This window comes from Canis lupus, chromosome 9 (assembly GCF_003254725.2).
Source record: "Canis lupus dingo isolate Sandy chromosome 9, ASM325472v2, whole genome shotgun sequence".
NCBI classification, from domain to species: Eukaryota; Metazoa; Chordata; class Mammalia; order Carnivora; family Canidae; genus Canis; species Canis lupus.
The window spans coordinates 37,936,399-37,951,240 of record NC_064251.1 but is presented as its reverse complement, the minus strand read 5'-3'; positions in this window follow the sequence as shown (position 1 = coordinate 37,951,240).

The following is a 14,842-nucleotide window of genomic DNA, read 5'->3' as shown; positions in this document are numbered from 1 at the left end:
TCAGGTCCCGGTCCTGAGAACCCTAGCCTCGAAGAGTCACTCCGGTTTCCCCGGCTTACGCCAGTCAAATACCAAATACCGTTCTGGACAGCACCATTCCTGTGCTAACCGGGGATTTCTCGTGAGGTCTGAGGTGGCAGGGCTGGGGAGTCCTGTTTTTGCTCCTCGTTTTTTTTTTTTTTTTTTTGGGGGGGGGGAGGGTGCTAAGAAGTCTCCTTCAGCCCTAGTGTGGAAGAAAATAAAGATGGGCAGCTGGCCAGGTCTAGCCGGTATTTTGGAATCGGCCTTTCGATCCCACTCACGGTGGGGGACTATGACATCTCACACAAGGGCCGGAGATTAAGTGGGGGAAAATGCGCGCTGAAACACAATTGCAATGATCCTGAGCTGGTCCGGGATCCAGCTCCCTGCAAATGGAATACCCTCTTCGAACGAATCGGGAAGCCGCTACAGAAAATTTGGTTTGTGCTCTGCGGGAATGGAGTTTTGGGGCTCTGCCAATGCCCCTTTCTTGCCTTCAAGCTTCAGCCCGCACCACCTTGCAACCCCGAGGCCACCGCCAGCCCCCACCTCGCCTCCGGTGTCACCTTTTCATTGGAAGCCAAAGCCGAGGTCCAGAGTTCCACTCTTTGGCGTTTAGCCCATCCTGACCTCTAGGCGCGGTCCCTCTAACATCTTCTCACCCTCTCCGAAAACACCTGGGCTGGGGCTCCCCGCTGCGGGAAGGGCGGTGTTGGGGCTGGTTATCTCTCTTGCATCAGCCCCCTCCGCCGGCCTCTTTCAGGGCCCGGCTCATGGTCTGGAGTAAGACGCGGAGGGCGGTTCTCCAACCCTGCAGGCCGGCTTCGGGAGATCGGACTGGGTGTTTGGGCTCCTCCTGCCGACCCAACACTCCCAGGAACCAGCCGATCCGTACCCAGTTCTCCAGCTCCCGCGGAGGCGCTAGGAGCTGCTTGGCTCAGAGGACCCCATCTCCTCCACCTGGAGCCCGAGGAGCCTCCCCAGCCCGCTGCGATGGGTGAGACCCGCGAGGAGGGGCTGGTCCAGTCCAGCGGTCCCCACGCTCCGCCCCCCCCTCCGCCCCCAGCTGTCCTGGTTCTCGCTGCTAGCGCCCTCGACCTAACCGCCCCTTTCTGGAATCTAAAGCCATCAGAGTCCCGAGTGGCTCAACCCCCGCCCCCGTCCCAGCTGGGCTCCTTCTCATGCAAAGCAGAGGGGCCGTGGGGGTGGAGGGCAGTCGGCGGGGACCTACGGGTGACAGCTGGACCCTGCTGCCAGGCCTTCTTGTACCCAAGGCCTGCTGCCTCCTTTCGGGTGGACAGGAGGGGGTTGCTCCACCCGTTTGGGGGTGCTGTGATCTTGGGACCTCGGACCAACGCGGTAGGGGAGTTGAGGATGAGAAGGGACGAAGGCTCTGGGGCATCAGGGTCTGCTTATCCCCGTGTCCAGATGGTTCAGTTAACAGGTTTGTGGGAACTCATCCCCGCGTCTACCAGGGAATACGGAGCGCAGCTCTAGGCGCGCCTCTTGGCTCCTGAGTCTACGTTTAAAGTCCAGACCTAAGGCCTCCCCGGCGACAGCACACTATATTAATGTGTTATTTTCATTTCCATTGAGCTTCTGTTTTAAAATGTATGTGGTCGCCCAGTCTTGGAGAGAAAACTGAACCAGCTTTCCAAATTAGCCGCCTCCGAAGGCTCCCAGCTCAGCTCTGCATTTAAACCAGTGGCTGCTCCGCGAAGAGCACCAAGCTTCCCTTCTCACCCTCACCACCACTCGCTGCCAGCATCCCGAAGCACACAGCGCTTTCCTAGGCAAGGACCTCCAAGGCACACAGACCCACAGTCCCGCACACCGCCCCCAGGGCGCGGGAGCTCTAGGCTGGGTGCCCTGAGGGTCAATTTCGCCTCTGGCCCTTCACTCGGTGGCCGTGGAATCCCCTCCACTTCATCCCCAGGCTCCTTTGGAAAAGGCCCCGGAGGGGCCAGGAAGCGGCTTTCACAGTACAAGTTTCCCTTCTGAGAAGCGTCTTGAGGGTCCCCAGAGGCAGGATCCTGCTGGGGAATTGGGGGACGGAGGGGCTTCTGTTAGCCCTCCCCAGACACCCTGCAGTTTTGAGGGGGATCGACGGTGCCCTCTCCTGTGTCTGATTTCCTCCCGTGATCTCTGTGGTTCCAAGCCCCAGATCGCTTTGCTCCCTGACGTTCCCGCGTGGCTCGCGTGGCCCAAAGACCCGAGCCGGCCAGGCACCATCAGCGGCTGTAGATGCGAGAGGGGCGACCGCCCCTGGCGGCTCCCCTCCTTGCCCACCGCGCTCCGGGGCAGCCCGCCGCCCCCCAGAACAGCGCGGTGAGGCCGTGACGGAAGGCGCTCGGGGAGGAGCGGACTCGAGGCGGTTAACAGCGCCCGGCTTCGCGCACCGCCGTAACCAGCCTCGCCCGTGCAGGCAGAGGGCGGAGGGAGCGGGCGGGTCTTCTCCAGGGGTCCAGGAGGCCGCACAAACTCCGCACAGGCTCGGCGGAGACGCTACGCACGAAACTTTGGCCCCGGGCCCTAGGATCTGATCCTACGTCTTCCGCTCTCGCCTTTGCGCCTGGTTCAGGTTGTCTTAATCTCACTCCATCACTCACTCCTGGAAATGACCTACTTTTGTGCACCACTTTACAGTTTATATCACGATCTCCCCTGAACCGCATATTAGGGAGGGGGAGCGGATTTGTCTTATCTCCTTATTCCCGGGGAAGAAACCCACGTTAGGGGGTTGGCCCGGGATCCCTGGGCCCGTGCCCTATGGAAGGTGAGAAATTTGGGGTGGGGGCTTGTCACCTTGCACCGCTGTGTACTTTGGCCCCAGCGGGGAAGGGAGGGGGTGGGGGACAGCGAAGCGGGGGGGGGGGGGGGAAAGGGCAGCATCCGGCCCGGGCTTCACGGTGTGCGCTCGGGCTGGGTAAACAAGGCTGGCTTCCCACGGGGACAGGGAAGGGGGGGCACCCTGAACCTGGAAGGGGCGGGGGAAGGTCAAGCGTGGCGATCTCAGATGCGAGGCAGCGCCGCGGAGCAGAGACCAGTGGCGGGTAGTCGCGGAAAGGAGAGGGTAAGTGGAGGAGGCAGGAGAGAGAGAGAGAGAGAGAGAGAGAGAGAGAGAGAGAGAGAGATGGAAGTGAGGGGAGAGGGACAGGGAAAGGGAATAAAGACAGAAAACCAAGGGGAAAGAAAAGAATAATGGGAAAGTAGGCAGGAATAAAAGAAGGGTAGACGCGCTGGGGGAAATGCATCAGAGGAGTGGAGGAAGAGAAAAAGGGACCCAGAAAGACATGCGGCAACATAAAAGGCGCGCGGCCGAGCACCCTGCAGGGGCTAGGGGGACATCCGGTGGGACTCGAGGGTGCACGGGTGTGACAGTCGGTTCCTAGGCGGGAGAAAAGGAGGCAGCGCGTTTGGTGGGCGACTCAGCGCCCGTGGAAAAGCGTGCGAGCAGCTCCGGGCAGGAATCCAACAAATAAATAAAACGTCTAAGACGGCGTGACAACAATGTGTATTTGGGTGCGTGCCCGTGTTCCTCTGTCTGAACACACACTCACACCCGGTAAGGAAGACAAACGGGGCTCGTGCCTCAGAGTAATTAATCCTCTCACTAATTGACTCTCTCTCCTTACCTAATGGTCGTGGTCACTGCTGATATCTGGAGAGATATCAAAGATGGGGAGAAAGAGAGAGAGACCCCCAAAGCTAACCAGGTTTGGGACTGGAACTGTCCTTTCTGGACTTGGCAGCTCTAGGCCCCCCTTCCTCTTTTGGTGGCAGAAGTCAATAGATGTTGCCGCCCCACCAGCCTCTCCATGTTTGCATTAATAAAGATCTCCTCATATTAGGGATAACCAGGAGCTGTCCACACATACACTGAAGCCTTTCATCAACCTCAGAGGCTGAAAGCCACCCCACTGCCCCTCTGCTGGACATTACCTACTTTCAGGCAACACCAAAGTTGCTCCCCCAGGAGCCCCCAGCCCCTGCGCCGCCTTCTTTCACTCATAACTTAATCTTCCCAGGGCCTGAGATGTGTCCTGCAGCCCCTAGTGGAGCACATGAAGTTCTGAATGGGTTGGGAAGCAGCCATGGATAGATGGAGGGAGAGCAGCCGAAGGGACGTGGCCAGGGCAAGCATGGGGAGATGCTTCTAGAAACACCCACTCAGACACAGGTGGAGGGATACAGAAGCACAGAGGAGAGCAGTGCACCTTGCAGAAGTGGAAAGAGTGTCAAGTGTGTGGAAAGGCAGCCAAGGTGACCATGTCTCAGTGACTGTGAGGGGGACCCTTCTATCTGTGTGCGAGCATGGGGAGGAGCCCATCTATCTTTCTCCCACAGCACCCTCTGTTCTCAGGACTGGGGAAGGAGGCAGAGGAAAGGGTGTTGGATGTGGATCAACGCATTGGTAGCCAAAAGCGGCCCAAGGCCCAAGGCCCACAACTGGTTTGCTGATACAGCTTTGAGGCTTGCATTTGGGAGGTGAATGTCAACTCTCACCCCTCTGAGGTGGCAGCTCTGCTCTGTTGCCCTCCTCCGAGGCTAAATAAATAATTGCTGAGGTCCATAAACTGCTTAGCCTAGGGAGAAGAAGGAGCAGGGAAGGGCATCTCCCCAGGAAAAAAAAAAATCCACTTCCCTCTCACCCCCCACTAAACACATTCTTAATTGTCCCTTGGGAACATTTGTACCTTTGACCAAAGCAAATCCCCAAGCAGTAACAGCAAAATTCGTCATAGGGGCTGGCAGTCCTGAGAGAGCTAGGGGTCTGGGAAGGGGGAGGCGGAAGACATGGCAGGCACGTCTGAGAAGGTGAGAAACTTGGCTCTTCTTTCCCTGTCTCTGTCATGCTATAGAAAGAAAGTGAACAAGAGGAATAAAGTTCCGGGGGAGAGAAAGAGAAGGACATATAAAAGGCAAATCCAAACCAGAAAGGAAAGAAAGTGAAGAAGAAAGAAAAAAGGTGGTGGTGGGGGGAGATGTGCTAATAAAAGAGGGTGATGGCAGCCCCAGGAGGCTGGGCCTTGTCCCAAACCATCGGTCTTCATTGTCTCCGTGTGTGCAAAGGCAACTCTGCCGGCATAAGGAAAAGCCACTATTGGAGCCGCGGCTTTATTTTATATCCTATACATCAGGAGGGAGGCAAAGCTTTATTTTCGCCAAGAGACAGATATTTTATTTCTCTCTTACGGTTTTATGTGTGAGAGATGTCAGGTTGCCACAATGGATGGCTAATGCATAGGCAAGAGGAAGCCGTGTTGGCATGCTGTGTGTCATGGGGTCTTGGGGGGGTGAGCGGGCCTGGGATTTAGGGCTGATGGGACACTCTGGGGGATTTCTGCTAAAACATCTCTCTTCATAAATCCAGAAGCATGGTCAGCTCAACAGGGAGAAGAAGGAGTTTTAGAGGGAAAAGAGTTGGGCTTAGAAATAAATGAACACACAAAGGAGCCGCTTCCCTTCCGACAGGCTGGGGCAACAAGAGGCAAGGTGGCCCGGTTGGAAAAACAGAGACCCACATCCAAATACACGCGCACCTTGGCAGGGAAGTGTTTTCCTACAGAATCCACTATCATTGTGCTTCTTTTGCTCGGTTTTGTATTTTTTCACCTTTTTCTTCCCTTTCTTCACCAGAAATCTTTTTTCACCTCCTCAGAGCCTTGGGGGGAAAGAGCTATTAATTTGCAAATCATCTGATCTGTGAAAGGATCAAGATGCCTGTTTTTCACCGCTAAATCCAACGTCTTGGGTGGACACACATATGCACATGCGAGCCAGTCATGCTGGGAATCCTGGGAGTAGAGGTGCTAGATTGGATTCCAAGAAATGTGCCCCACCCCTCCCCTCACTTCCCCCTGGGACCTACAGGGTGAATGAAGCCTCAGATCCCAAACTGTATAATATCCCTATTTTTGAACCCAGAGAGAAGCAGGAGATGAGGGGACAAAGAGAGAGGGAAGTGGGTTAAATGACATGTGCCTTTCAAGACTTGGACTAGTCTCCCTACTCCCAACCCCCACCTCCACATCATTTCTTCCAAGAGTTCCAAGAATTCTGTTCATTCTCAGGTCCTACTCTTCCAGTTTTTTGAGTTCTTGCTCTATAACCACTGTGGAACAAAAAGGTGATTTTGCTCTTTTCCTCTTTCCAGGGGATGAGAGGCGGCACTGGATCTCTAGACAATGAACACGGCGGACCCAGCCACATGGTACTTAGCTGTGGCCTCTGGGGAAGTCATTAACCTTTTTGGGCCTCAGTTTCTCCATCTGTATTAGGCTAAGTGATTGCTAAGGTCCCTTCCAGCTTCAACCGAATGAGATAATGTGTGAAAACATTTTGTAAACGCTAAAGCCGGACGAATGCCAGGGATTATTATTATGATTCTAATCAATCCTCTTTTCTCCACATGGATCTTGGCTGTTTAGCGCCAGCAAGCAGGCTAAAGAGGGCTGAAAGCGAGAGAGCTTAGCGGAGATGGAGAAGCTCTGTGGCGTGGACAGAAAAAACCCTGCATCTCCAGAAACATTCTGTCTCTGTGTGCCCCCCAGGCCTGGTGCGTAGGGGTGGGGAAGGGGAGGAGGCCTGACTCTGTATGACCCATTGCAGTCTACATGGAGGGAGAGAGTATATTTCTTCTAAAGCACCATTTGTCTCCAAGTGACTGACATAGGAACCTGATGCGAGGGCGATCTGCGATTGTTTTTTCCAGGAAGAAAGGAAAGAGCAAGGTGTAGCTGATTAGCAAGTTAATTATTTCAGTATCCCAAGGGTTCCAGTGTGGTGGTAAGTTGTCCAGCCCTGGTGTAATTTCACAGTCCATGCATTTCCTGGTGAGCACCTGGGGTGCCCGGGTCTGTCTCTCTCTCCATCCACCTGCCTCATGTCTTCCTGACACACCTGGGGAGGTGGGTAAGGATGAGGAGGTAGATGGCACAGTGCACACATTTGGCCTAGGCTGCAGATGGGGGAGCGAGGCAGAGAACAGAGTGGAGGAATCCTCTACCGCCACTGAGCGTTTAATTATCTGGCCTTTCCCCTTCCCTTTTTTAAAAATCTTTTGTTTAATAAATATTAATGAAGCAGATAATCCGAAAGTGGAGTTGCTGTGAGGTTATTTTCCCCACTCTCAGTGCTGAGGGCAAGGGGGTACAAGGGGCCCTTTGGCCTCTTACCTCCTCCTGGCCCCTGCTAATCTCTCTTAAGGCTCAGGTTTGCTTTCTCAACTCCAGCTACCACTTGGTCTCCGGCAGCCTCCTCCACTCAGACTTCAAGATCTGATTTCCCCTTGGGGGAGGGGAGGGAGGATTGTCAAATGGATGCCTCCCTCCAAGAGAGAAGTTGGGGATGCTGAACATCAGCCCCAGAATGAGCAGCGTCTGCCATTCTCTGCTCTCCAGGCTGGTGGGGCCAAGTCCCCTGCCGCTCCTCCTGAGGTGGACGAAGGGAGGGCCCTGCCGTTTACTTAAGACCGGTCCCATCTGCTCAGACTGCCCTTTCATAAGGGGAGGGATTTATGCAGTGTCCTTGTGCACAGATCTGGGATTTGCCTGAAAACCTCGGGCCTCCAAGAATATTGTTGAACGCTAAAATGTTCAGCCACAGAGATGATTCATGATTTGTCTGCATGGGCAGGGTGAGTGTGCGTGTGCGTGTGTTGGGGAGAGGCACATGCATTGATGGGTGCTTCTTACCATTCCTACTTCTAAATCCAAACATTAGGAAACTTCTTTTTCTGTATTTACTCAGGAGGCAGCCCACGGCACCAGGCTCCAGAGAGCCAGCTTCCTGACTTCAGCGGTGTGAAGATGATCCAGTACATTTTTGGTTCTGGCTTTCAGCCGTCCCCCAAGCAGGTTGGCTGGTATCCCTGCTGGTGGAGAGGGGCTGGGGGCTATCTGGAAAGATAGTTCTGATGACTGCTTCATTGTGGGTGGCAGAGGATTTGGGGAATGGAGCTGGGTGAATTGCTGTTCGAACTACTTTTGGCTGTCTTTACCTTATAGGCCTTGGGGATCTCACTAGGGGAAAAGTTAGAGAAACCCAGAACAGAGGAAGGCAGGTGTAAGGAGTTTCTTGGCTCCATCTTGGTTACTGCCATGCCAAAAGGAAGCCCAGGGATAGTAAACAGAGATCATGCAGAGCAGGGGTTTGAGGTTCCATGTGGTATCTTGGCCCTGGTTCCTGGGACATTAAGAAGTCCTTCACAAGTTGTAGAAAGACCCACAAATTCCATTTCTTTGTAATCTTTAGGAAGTAAATGCAACCTCTTTTCACTGCTTAGTGACTGGTAAGGTACATTTTCGGCCCATATGAATCTCATTTGTGGTTTTGCCATTTTCTTTGCTCATGTTCCAGTTGGGACTTCCCAGCTCTCGAGTTTTCTTTTCCCTCAGGCCATCCATTAGTTAGCCAACAGCCTGGGCCATGGGTTGGCACACATTTTGAAAGGTGAGTTTGGCAGGCCCGTAACTACTTGCAAGCTTGTTTTCATTTGGGCTGATGGGACCGTACAGCTTCCCCGTCAAGAAGAAGCAGGGAACCATTTCTGTGACTCTTCTAATGAAGGATTTACTACTAATTTGATAAGTTCAATGCTCTTTTTACTCATTCTGAGTGAATAACTTTGTCAGTCAACCCCAAGAGTTTGTAGAACCTATAAAAACACTTCCTTTGGGCTCCCTGTTTTAACACATTCTGGGGCTTGGGCTTGCCTCTGACAGACAGGGGAGGGGCAGAAACATTCCAGAGACCTGGTCTGAGAGTGTTATCTCTTCTTCTACCCCAAATCCTCACCCTCCACTTTATCTATCTTTACTGCAAATGCAGAGACCTCCTAGGGAAGTGTGAAGGGATGGGTCTTAATCAGGTTTGGGGAAAGAAGAGGAATAAGTTGAGCTCAAAGAAAGATGGGGACAGTCGGAATGTTAGGGGACGCTGCTCTGTGTGTTGTATACGATAGCCTGCAAATTATGCATTGGTTGCAGCAATCTACAGTGTATAGGTCGGCATTTGCCAAATGTCACTTGGCCGTAACAGTGTTAAATAAAATTGTAAGAAATGCTACTGGGGCTTGCATGGGTTATTTAATTCTATCAATGATAAACAATGTTAATGTGTAGCATCTCAGCTGGCACAATATCATGTTTCATTTATATATGCCGAGATATATTTAAGCATGAAAGATAGAGTTTTCCAACACATATATTTCCCAATGATTACTTAGAAGAAATGTGATAGAAGCAGCAAAAACCTCTTCTCTCTCCACATAAACTTGCACCCTGCTCACACGGATTGCCAGTTGCACAAGTCCACATGGGCAGCTAGCCACATACATACTGTCACAGTGGGCCTTCACTGGTAAATGTAAAGGTCGATTCTGTAAGTGTAGATCCAGCTTTAGGCACTTGTACACAATCACATACACACATATACCAGCATTTTAGTCTTTGGTATGTTCACACACATGTTCTCACACACTGCTGCATAAACGGATGGTGATGTGAACACGCAGACCATCCCACACGTGGATATATACACACACACACACACACACACACACACGTAAGGGTCCTCCCATGAGTGTCCACATGCAGGAGCATCCTGAATAAGTGTGCATCTATGTCCACGTGCACGTTTGTACATACATACTCCCACACCCCTGCTCTGTTGTGTACACCGGCAACACTCCATATGGCCATGGTATAACAGCTGCCCTGTTATTCTCAGAGGCTCCAGACCTGGTGGACAGTATTTGAATTGGGTGTTTGCCCTGTATGAGCCCTGAGGCCTTCAGAATGGGAGGCCAGAAGGAATAGGGTCAAGATGCCAGCCTGCCTGGCCTCTGATGAAAATAATATGAAACTGTGGGGGATGGGACTGTTGGGAAGCTGGTCTCCACAGATAGGGATGCTTCCAAAAGAAGATCAATCCTTTATTTGCTCATTTAAGATCAGAATACCTGAGAGGCTCCTGTGGTCCTGTTTCTGCTGTCACTTATCTTTGTGAGCCTAGGTAACCTCCTCTCTGGGTCTCACTTTCTGCCTCTGTAAAGTGAAGTATTGGCCCAGACCAGTGGTTCTCGGCCCTGGTTACACAGTAGAATCATCTGGGGGAGCTTTTCAAAAAATACAGACACCTGGGCTCCATCCCAGACCAATTAGATCAGACTCTCTGGAGGTGGGTGCCCAGCATCTTATTTTTTTAAAAACACTTGAGGTGATTCTATATTCAACCAATGTTGAGACCCACTGGCCTAGATACTCTCCAAGGCCCTTCCAGCCCTAAAACTGTGCTTTGAAGGACTTTTTATATATAAAGCACCATGCTGGGCACCAGGGCACTCTGCTGAAAGTTCTAATTCACTTGCTTCAGAAGTTATTATGAAGCCATTAAAATCATTCTTCAGTTTAGGAAGAGTATAATTTTTTTAAGCTTCTTTTTTTTTTTTTAAAGATTTATTTATTTATTCATGAGAGAAACAGAGAGTGGCAGAGAGGCAGAGGGAGAAGCAGGCTCCCCGCAGGGAGGCCCACATGGACCAATCTCAGATCCCAGGATCACGCTCTCAGTCAAATGCAGTGCTCAACGCTGAGCCACCCAGGCGTCCCTTTTTTTAAAGGTTTTATTTATTTATTCATGGGAGACACAGAGAGAGAGGCAGAGACACAGGCAGAGGGAGAAGCAGGCTTCCTGGGAAGAGCCCATTGTGGGACTCAATCCCAGGACCCCGGGATCACAACCCGAGCCAAAGGCACTCAACCACTGAGCCATCCATGTGCCCCAGAAGAGGATAATTTTTGAACAAACTATATTTATCCTGGAAAAACTCTTCCCTGCATTTCCACTTGTCTCTTTGTTTCCTTCTTTGTTCCAATTCCCCATTTCTCAGACTCTCACTCATCAAACATTAATTATATGCCATATATGCAAATGCTATAAGCAGGTGCCCGATAACTGTGATAGATACCTTGCTACCTGCCCATATTTTATGTCTAGCTCCCCATCCAACCTGTCGGGTAGCAGAGTATTTTTAGTAGGGTACATGATAAGGCACAAGCCCCGGGAGGGAATGTTTTCTCCCTCCCCCAGCTCTGAGTCAGGGAACAGCAGCCCCTCGGCCCATGCCCCAGTTCTGGAGGCTGGTGAGGTGGCTGCAGAAAGCCTTGAGCTGCGTGTCCTAGAAAGCTGCTCTCAGACTTGGGCCTTGGGGAATCCTACCTTAATATTCTCCAGCAACCATTCCCCAGACAGAGCCAGTCCCCCTTGAAAACAAATCTGCTTGTAGCCCCGCACCTGCCACCTGCCAGAGGAGGCTGAGCCCAGCTGAGGCTCCTCTTCCATGTGGCAGGTGGAAGGCAGAGCTGGGGGTGGGGGTAGGGGGCTGTGGGCCCTTTATCTGTTGGGGATGCTGATGAGAGTAGGGGCAGGGGTTCTGCCTTTGATGGGGGGGATAGTAGAGAAAGGGTTAATTCTAGATGGAAGGCCTCCACTTTGGCCTCCATGCTATCACTCACCAAGCTGATGTTTACCGCCTACCACTCCTGGGGAAACTCAGCACTGTCCAGTTCTCTCTCTCTCCCCAGCTCCATTGGCCGGCTGACAAGACAGGTCAGGCTGGGTGAATTTTCTCCCGAAGGCGTTCAGACTAGTTTTCTTTAGGGAAGTTGTTCCACTGTGGCTACGGCCCCACCATCCAGGTGGGCACTGGGAGGTCGTGTCGGGGCCTGAGGCCTCTGTGGTTTCAGTTCTCTGTCTCCCAACCCTGCATGCTATTTCTCCATTTGCCTATTTCTCCCCTCTCTCTTTCATTTTGTCCCTATCCCCCTTGATGACATGGCAAGTGAGGTCTCCACCCCTAGGGAGGAGGCACATCAGGCACCAAAAGTGGCTGATTGCAGCTGATACCTCGGGGCCTTGCAACCCTTCCTCTTTTCTTCTCTCTTCCCCTGCACAGAGGGCAAGCCTGTTCCTAAGGAGGGAGCCTGAGACACCGCACAAGATCCTCGGACTCTAAATCTCCAGAGCCCAGCTTCCCACGCTTGCGCCCCTTCCCAGGGCCTACCTCCCCTTGGGCCTGTGGAGCATCACACCCCAGGATGTGATGGATTCCCCAGGCACCTTCAAAGGGCTCTCCACATTTGTTTGCAATGCAGACCTTGAATCCTGCTCTGGTCATAAATGTTGTTTATTTTGACTAGGACCTACTGAAAGGGGAATGGGGGTTAGGGAGGGCACAGAAAGGATGCCTAGGGAAGATCATAAAACCATTAGCAGGACAGGGCCTTTAGGGGTCACAGGATCATAGAATTTTCTGGCTGGAAGGAACATAGGCCATTAGGAAGGTCAGAGATGACCCTCTGTCAGCAAGAGGCCTCTAGGTGCCACATGGAGCTAGGGTGGGGAGCTTTGGGCCTCTTTCTAGAAAGTGGACACACAGTGTGGGGGCATGACCCCCCAATAACCTTACACGGGGTGGGGCAATAGTTGTTGAACATGATGGATTTGCCCTCCCAGTGGGAAGAACCAGTTGCTTGAATGTGTAGTGGAACCTCTTGTTCTGGGAGTGGGCACAGCTCTGGGTAAAGGAAATAAAATTCTGTTTCCACCATTATTTGGAGCAGCTAGTAGATACCAGGTGCTAAGCCCAATGCTCTTCCAGTACCTTCAAAACAATTCTGAAAGAGATATCATCTCCATTTTGTAGATAAGATAAACTGAAGCTCAGAGAGAGGAGGTGGTTTGCCCAGGGTCACACAGCAAGTTAGTGGCAAGGCTGGGACTAGACCTTAAGACTTTGGACTCTTTAAACGTAATCTCCTTCCCACCTCCTCTCCGCTCCACCACACGCTTTGGTCTGGTCTTGAGTGACCAAAGGGAGCAGGGCTTCCTTCCCTCTAAAGCTCATGGTGGGGCTCAGGAAAGCTCAGGAGCAAACCTCCTTCTAGTAAGAACATCAGAATCTAGGGCTCCTTCCAGTCCCCGGCATAGACCTGGCTCACTTTGCAGAGAACTTGCTCCCATAAATCTTGCCATCATCAGGAAACCGTCTTGGTTACCCTTTATTTGCTGTGTGAGTCAGAGCAAGTTGCTTCACCTCTCTGGGCCACATCCTCCCAATCCATCTCCAGACCTGAGGTCTTTGTGGAAGGTGAGGGTTGGTGGAGGTGGTGGCAAGCTGGTCCCTTTTGAACTCCTCTGCGGTGTCCCAGCTCTGGAGTGGGGATGGTAGGAGGAAATGAGACTTGGTTTTGCCATCAAGGCTGACTCAGACCACAAAAAAGGCACCTCAAAAGCAGGCAAGGCTAGGCTGGCTAAAATCTCTGCTGAGAATGAGAGGCTGAGAGCCAGGGCAGAAGCTGGGCTGGGATGAAGCAGCTTAAGTGCCAAGTTCTTCCCTGACCCCCTGACTGTGTAATCCAGTTGCTTGGACAATGGAAAATCCCCTTCTCCCCCACCTCAGCCCCCTCCCTCACAAAAGCCTCCTAATAGGCCTGCCAGCTTTGGGGCGCTAATCAGCCCAGACAGCACTCTGGGAACAGGTTGCCAGGTTGTCCCCCTCCCAGCTGACCCTCAGTGGAAGATGGGGAAGGCTGGGAGGGGGCAGGACATGTGTGTGGTGGTGGAGGTGGGGGCGTCTCCTGCTCTCTGGCCTCTCCGAAGGATCAGGGACACTGATGGGCCTCCGTGCTGAGGCAAACTTCAGGGCTAGGTCCTGGGGCAGAGGTGCCTTGGGCAGGGCTTCTTATTAAACAGCCCCATTATTTCATCCAGTGTATTCCTTTCATTTTTATTTGAAGACGGCTCCCTCCCCAGCACCTTCGCCTCCCCACCCCCTACACTTTCACTCATCCTTCTCTGGAGCTGCTGACAGCTGCCCTGCGGGTGAACTCCTGATCCTCCTGTGGCTGGAGAGACCTTGGGGGTGGGTGGGGGGGAGCGGTCAGGCCAGAGCATGCCTCCTCCCAGCTCCCCCAGCCCCCCCTCAAGATAGCAGCACCTCGGTTCCAGGAATGAGACCTAGAAGGGAAGAAAAGGAAGGAGGGAAGGAGTAGGCAGGAGGAGAACCAGGAGGAGGAAGAGAGCAGAAGAAATGTATGTGTGGAGAGAGGGGAAAAAGAAGGAAAAAGAAAACCAAGAAGCAGCACTGGAGAGGAAAAGGGAAGTCTGTGGGGAAGGAGAAAGGAGAAGAAGGAAAGGAGGAGGGAGGGCTGGGCCAGAGGATTGGGAAGGACTCCTAGGAGATGCTTCAGGGCTAGGGGTTGGGGGAGGCAAGGTGGAGGGGGCGCTGCATCTACTGCAGGGAGGCCCAGGTCTCTCCAAGTGTATGGGATGAGGCTGGAGGGCTACCCCCCCCCCCCCGGAAGGCTGCCCTCCCTCTGGCTGAGGGGAAGCCCTGGGAGGCCTTGGGATCCATGATGGACAGGTACCCTGGGCTGTAATCAGGGGGTCTCTAGCTCGCAGTGGTCGGGGCTGTGAAGACCAGCCAGGTGGAGCCCATCAGTTCCTTCCCAGGATGGTGACTGCTTCTTCCCGGCCTGCCTGCCCGCAACGCCTCAGCTGGCCTCGAGGCTACAGCTTTTGCCTGCTCCTCTTTGGTTACGGTGCCCGTTGGGAATTGGTCCTAATTGTTGGGTCTTATGATGTGATGATGGACAGGGCCTTAAAGACCCAGATTTTCCACCCCTTTGCTTTACAGGTGGGGAACGGAGGTCTAGGGAGGGGAAGAGCCTTGCTCACGGACACGTAGCGAGTTCACAGGGAGGCCTGCCTTCCTAGGATCACAGGTGAACAGGGAATCAAGAGCCAACGAGGAGCA